The sequence below is a fragment of the Onychostoma macrolepis genome, chromosome 01 (assembly GCF_012432095.1).
Source record: "Onychostoma macrolepis isolate SWU-2019 chromosome 01, ASM1243209v1, whole genome shotgun sequence".
In the NCBI taxonomy this organism is placed as follows: domain Eukaryota; kingdom Metazoa; phylum Chordata; class Actinopteri; order Cypriniformes; family Cyprinidae; genus Onychostoma; species Onychostoma macrolepis.
The window spans coordinates 21,835,957-21,847,750 of NC_081155.1; positions in this window are offsets into that span (position 1 = coordinate 21,835,957).

An 11,794-nucleotide genomic window follows, 5' to 3' on the forward strand; every position below is an offset into this window, starting at 1 on the left:
ATTTTTTAAAGAAAACCAGTTTGAAGGGAGCATAATTTGCTTTTTGGGTTAAAAATTTCTTAATATGAAATTCAAATGGCATGACAATTAGATATTAGACTGTACAGAAATTGAAATCTACACGCTAATACACATATAATCAGTCACGCAATGCTGATGTTGTTAACATTAATAATTTGAGAATAAAGTATAACAATAATAATTTGCACAATTTGATGAGCTGACCGATCTTTAGATTAAATCACCACTGGTAGCGCGATTTATGGCAGTATTATTTCCCTCAGTTGGTCATAACAAACGTGGCAGACTTGTAACTTGTTCAGATGACAATATACGGTGAAAATTTTTATTTGGGTCATATATTCCAAGACGTAGGCTAGAATGTGATTGCGAAGTACAGTAAATATCCACACCGATGTGGTGACTGACAGCTACACATTCACCTCAAAACATTAGATTCATCTGCGCTGGAGCCGTGCCAACTCACAACCCATGCAAGCAAAATAATTCAGCAAAAAGCTGCAATTCCAGGTTTTCAAACAGAGATGACGACAAAGAGGCAAAACTTACGGACTGCAGCTTTAAATACTTACATTTTAAAATACTCGTAATGAGAATATAGTTACTTTTTATGGGTTACATGATTACATTTTTTTTTTTTTTACACAATAGCAATAATCGATTCATTATTTATTGATTTTTCATCTTTTAAATGAAATATAATATCTTGTATCCTGGAAAGTCTTCCAGTTTTGTGGACATTCACACAGAGATCAGTCATTAGTCAGGTAACTACACAGCATTTGACCACTGGATTTACAAAAATCATTTCAGGATTAGGAAGTGTTTCATCTTTACATCAACTACTGATGAACACTTTTTTTTTTTAATTATCACTCAGTCAGTTATTTTACCATGTGTTACTTTGGAAGGTGTTTGTCTTTCAAACACATCATAGTGCACAAATTCACCAACTTGTCATCTGATCCTCTTTCACCTAATGTATATATTTTTTTTAAAGATTTTTTAAATTAAATAAAAATAAATATTTTATATATTATATTTAATAATGAAGTATCACATTTGTATGTTCATGGTTCTCTGATGTTGGTTATGGTCACATGACATGTAAATAAACAAATAAAATATTTTTTCTCAGTAAGTGTTTTATTTTAATTCATTTTAAAATTATTTGGTTGAATTTAACATTTTTATGATTTCATGAATTATTAGCTTTTAAGTAGGCTAAACTCATAACCCCCCTGCAGTTCCTTCACAAGCCCAGTTTGGGAAACCTTGATGTAATATAATGTTTAATGCACTTCATGTTGTTGATAACAACAAATGGAATACATTTTCTTACTTTTTGTACTTTTACATCAATATGGTACAAGATTAACCTTTTTATATCAATGTGAAAAACGAGATAGGTCAAAGGTAATTTAAAATTAATATACAGGTGCATCTCAATAAATTAGAATGTCATGGAAAAGTTCATTTATTTCAGTAATTCAAATCAAATTGTGAAACTTGTGTATTAAATAAATTCAGTGCACACAGACTGAAGTAGTTTAAGTCTTTGGTTCTTTTAATTGTGATGATTTTGGCTCGCATTTAACAAAAACCCACCAATTCACTATCTCAACAAATTAGAATATGGTGACATGCCAATCAGCTAATCAACTCAAAACACCTACAAAGGTTTCCTGAGCCTTCAAAATGGTCTCTCAGTTTGGTTCACTAGGCTACACAATCATGGGGAAGACTGCTGATCCAGAAGACAATCATTGACACCCTTCACAAGGAGGGTAAGCCACAAACATTCTTTGCCAAAGAAGCTGGCTGTTCACAGAGTGCTGTATCCAAGCATGTTAACAGAAAGTTGAGTGGAAGGTGTGGAAAAAAGATGTGGAAGAAAAAGATGCACAACCAACCGAGAGAACCGCAGCCTTATGAGGATTGTCAAGCAAAATCGATTCAAGAATTTGGGTGAACTTCACAAGGAATGGACTGAGGCTGGGGTCAAGGCATCAAGAGCCACCACACACAGACGTGTCAAGGAATTTGACTACAGTTGTCGTATTCCTCTTGTTAAGCCACTCCTGAACCACAGACAATGTCAGATGCGTCTTACCTGGGCTAAGGAGAAGAAGAACTGGACTGTTGCCCAGTGGTCCAAAGTCCTCTTTTCAGATGAGAGCAAGATTTGTATTTCATTTGGAAACCAAGGTATAGAGTCCAGAGGAAGGGTGGAGAAGCTCATAGCACAAGTTGCTTGAAGTCCAGTGTTAAGTTTCCACAGTCTGTGATGATTTGGGGTGCAATGTCATCTGCTGGTGTTGCTCCATTGTGTTTTTTGAAAACCAAAGTCACTGCACCCATTTACCAAGAAATTTTGGAGCACTTCATGCTTCCTTCTGCTAACCAGCTTTTTAAAGATGCTGATTTCATTTTCCAGCAGGATTTGGCACTTGCCCACACTGCCAAAAGCACCAAAAGTTGGTTAAATGACCATGGTGTTGGTGTGCTTGACTGGCCAGCAAACTCACCAGACCTGAACCCCATAGAGAATCTATGGGGTATTGTCAAGAGGAAAATGAGAATCAAGAGACCAAAAAATGCAGATGAGCTGAAGGCCACTGTCAAAGAAACCTGGGCTTCCATATCACCTCAGCAGTGCCACAAACTGATCATCTCCATGCCACGCCGAATTGAGGCAGTAATTAAAGCAAAAGGAGCCCCTACCAAGTATTGAGTACATATACAGTAAATGAACATACTTCCAGAAGGCCAACAATTCACTAAGAATGTTTTTTTTTATTGGTCTTATGAACTTTTATAAACATCCATTTGGTTGTTAACTTTTAAATGCATCAATATGCAGAAAATATGAGCTCGCCATGAAAGAGAACAGACTGGCAGATCAACGAGCTACTTTTTTCTCTCCAATACTGTATGAAATGAAATGTGGAGGATGTTAACTGCGACAAGATGATTGACAGGCCAGTTTACAGTGACAGGGTGTGTGTAACTGATGCGACAGATACCGTTAAAGACGCAGTAGTGTGATGTGATAGTATGTCCAAAAGCTTGCCTCTACTACACACTCAAATTCAGTAAAGGCAACAGTGTTTATCCGGCTTTACGTTTGGGTGGTATTGATATTTTAGATCGGAAATGCAATAAACATTTGCAAAATATTTCAGACAAAGAGAAAGATTAATCCAAGAGGGAAATTCTACTGGGGTTCCTTTATAACAAATATAAATTGGAGAAAGGCCTGGCTTTTGCCAAGTAAATTTTGTATATCTAACAAAGTTAAGGAGGTTCATTATAAAATCCTTCATAAAATTTATCCCGTTAATTTGTCTATTTCTAAATATTCTGATGTTGATGAGTCTTGCTCGTTTTGTGGTTTTGTTGAGGAAACAGCTTCCCATTTGTTTTTTGATTGTGGTGTTACCAACAAATTATGGGTTGACTTAAGCACCTATGTTTCTAACCTTACAAATGTGACCCATACATTCTTCCTCAAAGATGTTATTTTTTATTATGAAAATCCAAAGCTACCTGTTGAATATGTTGTTAATTTTCTTATATTGAATGTAAAATTCTTCATATGCAAAAGTGGCTTAAATCTCCTTTGTCTCTCCCCCTCTTTCTTTCTGAATTTGATTCTTTTGTTTCATCTCTAACTAAGACTGACAAATAACAAAAAGAGTGCCAAATTTTTGATGCACTATGACTGTCAGGGTTGGACTGAGAGACGAACACAGGTGAGTCGAATTACTTTTCTTTAATTCTTTCTTTGCAAACATAAACAGATCTCGAAGGATAACAGAACCAAGTAGTAACAGTGCTGGAATCGTTTTCAACATAAGAGGTGAGTCCAACATAAAGACATTCTTCTTTCTTTTCAAACAGGTCTGAGTGCAAGGCTTACGGCACGGAGGAGTCCAGGAATCCAAGAGGTAAGTGAGAGATGATGATGAGCTTACGACCTTGAGACCAACCAACGAAGGATTGTGGTGAGTGACTTTATGTAGGGTGTTTGGTGATTGGAGTCAGGTGGTAATCAGTATTCGGGTGATTGTGAACGGGTGTTGATGGTTGGTGTAGATGAGGTTGTGGGCGGATCCGTGACAGTACCCCCTCCCCCATGGGCGTCTCCCGGCGCCCGGGTCCGGCGGCGAGGGCGACCGCGTCCTCTTGGGGCTGGGCAGTTGGGGTGTGACTGGTGAAAGTCGGAAAGGAGCAAGGGGTCCAGTACATCCTCTCGGTTCACCCATGACCTCTCCTCGGGGCCGAATCCCTCCCAATCCACGAGATATTGGAGTCGGCCGCCCCGCCGCCGGGAGTTTAGGATCTCTTTAACTCGGTAGATGGTTTCACTGGGTTCGGCTTCGGGAGGAGGAGGCACTTCGGGCTCTGTGGATGGAGGGAGAACGGGGTTAGTGAATGGTTTCAGTAACGACACATGGAAGGTAGGTGAGTTGGGGGGAGTTGGAGCTCGTAGGTGACTTCGTTGATTTGTCTTCGTATGGGGAAAGGGCCGACGTAGCGAGGGCTTAGTTTTTTGCAGGGTAGACGGAGGCGGATATCCCGCGTGCAGAGCCAAACTTGGTCGCCAGGTTGGTATAGCGGGGTAGCGGCGCGCCGAGAATCCGCATGCAATTTGTGTCTCCGTATTGCTTGTTGGAGGTGGACATGGGCAGAGTTCCATACCCTTTCGCTCTCTCGAAACCAGAAGTCCACAGAGGGAACTTGGAGGGTTCTCCGGTCCAGGGGATGAGAGGTGGTTGAAATCCGAGGAAGCATTGAAATGGGGTTAGACCGGTGGTTTCCTGCCGCATTGAATTTTGGGCGTATTCGGCCCAGGGAAGGTATTGGCTCCATCGGTCTTGGTGTCGATGGCAATAGGCGCGGAGGTAACATCCAATCTCTTGAATCTTCCGTTCTGTTTGGCCATTGGTTTGCGGGTGATAACCGGAGGACAGGTTTACTGAGACTCCCAACAGACGGAAGAAACTGCGCCAAACCCTGGAGGTAAATTGGGGCCCTCGGTCGGAGACAATATCTTCGGGTAAGCCAAAGTTCCTAAAGACGTGCTGGAAGAGGGCTTCCGCCGTTTCGAGGGCCGTGGGTAAACCTCGTAATGGGATTAATTTACAAGCCTTTGAGAATCGATCGACGACAACCAGAATAGTAGTTGATCCATTTGAGGGGGGTAAGTCTGTGGCAAAATCAACCCCGATATGGGACCAGGGTCGGCGAGGAATGGGTAGTGGTAGCAGTTTGCCCTCAGGTAAGTGACGGGGGGTTGAAGTGATGGCACAGACGGAACAGCCTCGGACATACCGGGCCACATCCTGCTTCATGTTGGGCCACCAGTACTTGTTCGGAGGAGCATGAGAGTGCGTGTGCGGCCTGGGTGACCTGAACCTGGAGGCGTGTGGGTTGAATCTAGAATGGGGATTCAAGAGTGGTTGGGACATACAGCTTCCCCTCAGGAGTTTCCGGAGGAGCAGGTTCCTCTTGAGTGGCGGCACGGATCTGGTCATCCATCTTCCAGATGATGGGACACGCAAAGATGTTAGGCGGCAGGATTGGCTCTGGGTTTTCAGGTGAGGGGTCTGGTTGGTGCAGACGGGACAAAGCGTCGGCTTTGAGGTTCTTATGGCCGGGACGATAAGTGATGGTAAATTTGAATCTCGTGAAGAAAAGGGCCCAGCGGGCTTGTCGGGGATTTAGGCGTTTGGCTTCCCGAAGGTATTGGAGGTTTTTATGATCCGTAATCACCTCGAATGGATGTTGGGCGCCCTCCAGCCAGTGCCACCATTCCTCCAGCGCCAGCTTGATGGCCAGTAGTTCGCGGTTCCTGATGTCGTAGTTTTGCTCGGCCGGTGACATCTTCTTAGAGAAGTAGGCGCAAGGGTGAAGGACTGGGGGTTCACCTTTCCTTTGGGACAACACTCGTTCGGCGACGAGACCGTTCCTCCGGAGAGAGATGGTACTGGTCCACTTGCATGGGCTCTGGTGCAGTTGGACATGGTTTCTGGAAGGTAGTTATCGGGGTGGTATCTGAGCGGCAGGCCGTTAACTGTTGTGAGATATGTAACGCCTTTTGAAGCAAACTCTCCAAGCCCACCGAATCCTCGATGACCGACAATTGTTGTCTGATGGTTGGTTCCAAACCCCGTCGATAGGCGGCGAGAAGTGCCGTTTCGTTCCACCCACTGCTAGCGGCCAGAGTGCGGAATCGTATGGTATAGTCGTGAACGGACATGTTTGCTTGTTGCAGCTGAAACAGCTCTTCATGAACTGAAACGGAGGAGGCTGACTGGCTGAATACTTCCCGAAAGTGGTCGACGAAGGCATCCAGGGACCGTACTAACAGACTGTGGGAATTCCAGAGCGCTTCGGCCCACTGTAGGGCTCTTCCGGACAGCAGGGACATGATAAAGGCGATTTTCGCCCGATCATTCAGGAACTGGTGGGGTTGAAACTCGAAGTACAGCGAGCATTGAAGTAGGAAGCCGCGACAGGTGGCCGCCTCGCCTGAGTAGAGGGTAGGTTTAGCCATGGGGCACCTAGACGGAGGTGGCTGGGCTGGAGGTGGTTTCAGGGATTCACGGAGAGCGTGAACTAGCTCGGCAAATGGATCCGGCGTTGGGAGATTTTGACCTTCCATCGCAGATCTGCCACGTCTCAATATTTCTCTTAGGGTTGGTCTTCTGTCAGGGTTGGACTGAGAGACGAACACAGGTGAGTCGAATTACTTTTCTTTAATTCTTTCTTTGCAAACGTAAACAGATCTCGAAGGATAACAGAACCAAGTAGTAACAGTGCTGGAATCGTTTTCAACATAAGAGGTGAGTCCAACATAAAGACATTCTTCTTTCTTTTCAAACAGGTCTGAGTGCAAGGCTTACGGCACGGAGGAGTCCAGGAATCCAAGAGGTAAGTGAGAGATGATGATGAGCTTACGACCTTGAGACCAACCAACGAAGGATTGTGGTGAGTGATTTTATGTAGGGTGTTTGGTGATTGGAGTCAGGTGGTAATCAGTATTCGGGTGATTGTGAACGGGTGTTGATGGTTGGTGTAGATGAGGTTGTGGGCGGATCCGTGACAATGACAGCTTTTCTAAAATTATGTAATTTTATTTTTGCACTTTTCTGTTTAGATAATTCCATAATTTGATGTACGCAAATCCAGAATATTCGTTTTTTGTCTTTATTCTTATGTTTGTTCTTTGTAGGAATACATTCATGTCTTGTTAAAAAAAAAAACTCTTCTACTACACATTCAGAAGTGTGTACTTTTTCTTCACCAAAAGAGTACATACTTTAAGGGTGTAGTATAAGTAGGCACATCGGGGCGCAGCATTGGTGTTTCGGGTCTAACGTCATCACGCGGGCGTGGTTTGTTCGCTAGGTCATGGAGCATGCGCAGTTTACCGCTCCGTGAAAAGACCGCAGACTTGTGACCGCGGCACAGTAAACAGTGGGGAAGGAACAAATAAAACTAAATAAATAAAAATTCATGTGGCACATTATCGATTGAGAATGTTTTTCATATGACTGTAGGTTGCAAACAGACACTGTTGCTTGTTTGTTCTCTCTCTCTCTCTCTCTCTCTCTCTCACTCACATACACACACACACACACACACACACACACACAGACATTTATAGGCTATTTATACTTCTGTATATTTATAATTCGTATTTTAAATTTTTATAACATGTAATTATATATTCTAAAAATTTACATATACATTTGTATAAATACTTATTTATAAATACAAATGTGTCTATATACACACACACTACATAGTATATTTTTATATCATTTTTATAGCGAATATAAAACTTATAACTTTATAAAAAAATAGAACGTTTTTATAAAAGTTTAGTTTAAAATACATGTTTTCTACTTGAATGTTTTAATATTGATTGACTGCTGTGATCAAAGCTGAATTTTCAGCATCATTACTCTTCAGTGTCACATGATCCTTCAGAACTCTTTCTAATATATTTGATGCTCAAGAAACATTTCTGATTATTATCAATGTTAAAAACTATTGTGTACAAATTTTTCAGGATTCACAGATGAATAGGAAGTTCAAAAATATATTTAAATATATTTAAAATAGAAAGCTTTTGTAACACTAATTAAAGTTTGAAAGTTTGGGGTCAGTAAGTTTATTTCTTTTATTAACTTTTATTCAGCGAGGATACATTAAATTGATCAAAAGTGACGGTAAAGACATTTATGTTATAAGAAAATTCCAAACAAATGTTCTTCTTTTGAACTTTCTACTTAAACAATTGTTATATACAAAACTGTTTATATATACATGTACGTATATGTGTGTGTGAGGAACTGCATGTTGCTGAAGGAGGTTCTGATAAACACTTGCACTCAACCTGCCACATATAGCTGTAGAAGAGGCCCAACTCCTGCTGCAGAAAACATCCCCCAAACCATGACACTTCCTCCCAGTGGCGGTTCTACATTGAATTACTCCTCGGGCGAGACCCCCTCTGAGCATTCTATTTATTCTATGTTAAAATAAAATAAAAACATGGCGAAAAACATTATTAGAGAAAAACATTACTTATTGCAAAAATAGTGGTAATTATCTGCACTTCTGCATTGTAATACAGTATAAAATAGTATGCAATAACTTATTGAGTGTAATTTTTTAATTCTATTTCTAATTATTAAATGGATGCCACCTTATTGGGACAAAAGCCCTCTCTACACCTACCCTAACCCTACCCGATACTTTATGTTCAACTTTTTGATTATTTCCTTCATTTTTATTAAAAAATAAATGCTTTTCTGATGTGATTTGAAATTTAAAAAGCGAGAAAAAAAGTTCGCCAAAAGGCAGATTCGAACCCCGGTCAATCATGTCAAAAGAAGTGTATTGTAAACTTTACCATCTGCACCACTGAATCTGACAACTAGTAACCGTCTTTTGCATATTTGACTATCCCAATCATACATTTGTGGGTGGAGTTAATGTAAATAGCCTCTGCCAGCAACATAGCTATTTGCACTTAAATAGACACTCCGATTTTTTTTTTTTTTTTATATTCCCAACAATTAAACAGTTGCCCACATAAAAAAAAAAAAACAGGGGGTGCTACAGCACCCTCAGCACCCCCACTTCCCGCGCCCCTGGGTGTGACTGACTTTAGCCCACTTGTCCCACTAATTTGAGAGGTGAACTGTCCCCGCGGCCGCACCCCTCCCTTTCCACTTCTCACACAGCTTCTGTGCTCGGTACCTTCTCAACAAGCAGGGGCGCCAATTTGCCAATTCCCCGCACAGTTATATGATAGATAATATGATAGATAATAGAAAACCGCTTAGCGGCGCAGATGATTTTTTTTTTCCAAGTGCTTGTGCCGCCCCCCACGTGTCATGAAAAAATGTATAAGTTATCAGTATAATATATAGTATAGTATATCGTTATCAGCCCCGTTCGCCCATGCCTAAAACCGCCACTGCTTCCTCCTCCACCTTTCACTTACTTCTTTACTCACTTGGGGCATAGTCTTTCAAATCAAAATGTTTCCAATCATACCTAAATAAATTAAACTTACTCTCATCAAGTGAACTTTGGACCAGTTCTCCTCCATCAACACAACATGCTCCTCAGCAAAGGTGAGCCTAGCCTTTTGACTCTTTCTGCTGATGAGAAGCTTCTCCACTGCAGAGTGCACTTTCAGTCAGACTTCTCTTGAACATGTCAAAACAGATTCTTACACTGTTCATTGCAATTCCCCATTGAGAGTCTCTGCTTTATCCTGTCTTCTTGTGCATTTGTCTTGCGTGCATGACCAGCCTTTTTGGGGGACTTTAAAGAATCAGTGTTAGGGCTGGGCGATATGAGCAAAAATTAATATCTCGGTATTTTTTGGCTGATGTGCGGTATACGGTATATGTCTCAGTATTTTGTATTTGGATTAAACAAATAAAGTGAATGTAAGCATGAAGGCATATATTATGTGCAAAAAGGGTTAAAATCACATTACATTCTAAAATTGTAACATTGCAATCTAAAAACAAAAATAATGCTTTTAAAGCAGAAGTTAAATAACTTTAACTTCTAATAGTTTAGTAAATTAATAATAAAATTTACTAAACTAAAATCGAAAATAATAAAAAAGCACAGACTAACTGAGTAAAAAGGCTATTTTGATTACCCCATTACACTTTACAGTTAGTGCTATCATACAAATACACTTACTTGTCGGTTTAAAATTCTACATATGTCACATTTATTTTCCAACTACAAATATTTCAGCAAAATGTATATTTTAGTCAGAGTTATTGCACTCCTATTTCATTGCGCTCTGTCTGTTTGGCGCGCGGCGGCGCTCGTTCTAAATGGTCTGTGAAGTTTAGCGGAGAATTGCAAAGCAAAAGCTCACGCACTTCTGACTGTAAAATGGAAATATTTCCATGGCTTTCTAACATTTACAGATGGAGAATATACCTGTGAAATGTAAGTTATGCGTTAAGGAAAACAGCACGTCTCTGTCAGCGGCACACCCAGCCTTTCTGTCAGAGCTGCTTTAAACTGAAACTATAAACTATAGGCTACTATATCTTACGATTTTTTTAAAGCCCTTCATATAAAGCCTGATACATGTAGAACAAATTGTATTATGCACTGTCTCCGCAGCAGTTCAGTCTGTGTCCTCCCAAGATATTTATATCGATATTAATGGTATTGCTTCACACTGTATAGCTTATAAAGAATATATCGATATATCGTACAAACTCGATATACCGCCCAGTAAAAGCTGCCATATTTGAAAAATTGCAGACCAACTTCTCTTGCAATGGCTGACAGGGTCTTCCCTTTGGCCTTCATCTGGAGAACCTCCTGTCGCAGGGTTTCCGTAACCTTAGAGCTGCTCGCCATCTTGCAATCTCAGTGAGAAAAAGAGGAATGTTGCTAGTTAAACAGGGTGCGTCATAATTTAGGAAATTAGCACCAGGTTCCAGATTAACACCAATAACTTGGAGGTAGGCTATCTGTAAGTTTTCTCAAATGAGATGTGAAAAATAACCAAAATAACCAGAATACAACAATTTATTAACTACGCATAAAAAACAGCCCTTCTACTGGTGTTAGGATAACTTCAAAAAGGACTAAGCAGACCTTGAAATTTAGGAAACTGTTGTTTTCTAATTTTGATCTTCACTGCACAAATCCTTTAGCGTTTTATCAGCATATTTTCATAGAATGAAGTTTAAGAAAGCAGTTTTGTTTAAAATAGAAATGACTCAAGTATGTTGCCTTAAAGAGTCATTTATTAATTCTTCACCAAAATGTGAAACTTGCAATCACTGGTCTCTTAACCAAAACAGGAAAAATAAAACACATGAATTACTTTACAGCTGAAACTGAGGATCTGAGGAATGTTGCTTCAGTTTGTGGTACACAAACTTCCTCATTGCCACTGCATGGCGTTGTGTCAGCTGCCTGGGGTTGATGTCTCTGGTAAGGGCCTTCTGGACATATAAATTAAAAATAATTCATGCCACATAAAAGATGTCCATTTATGTATTCAAAAGAAAAAGCGCTTTTCACATTTGAAATAGTGAAATCTGGGTCATTTCTAAACCCTGGGTAAAGTAAACTGAGTTTTTTTTTTTTTTTTCACACTGCTCATACTTTATCTGGGGTTAACAATACATGCTGGGTATTTATGAACTGTTGTTTCATACTGTGCATTCATATACCCCGGAATAAAAATTCTGTCATT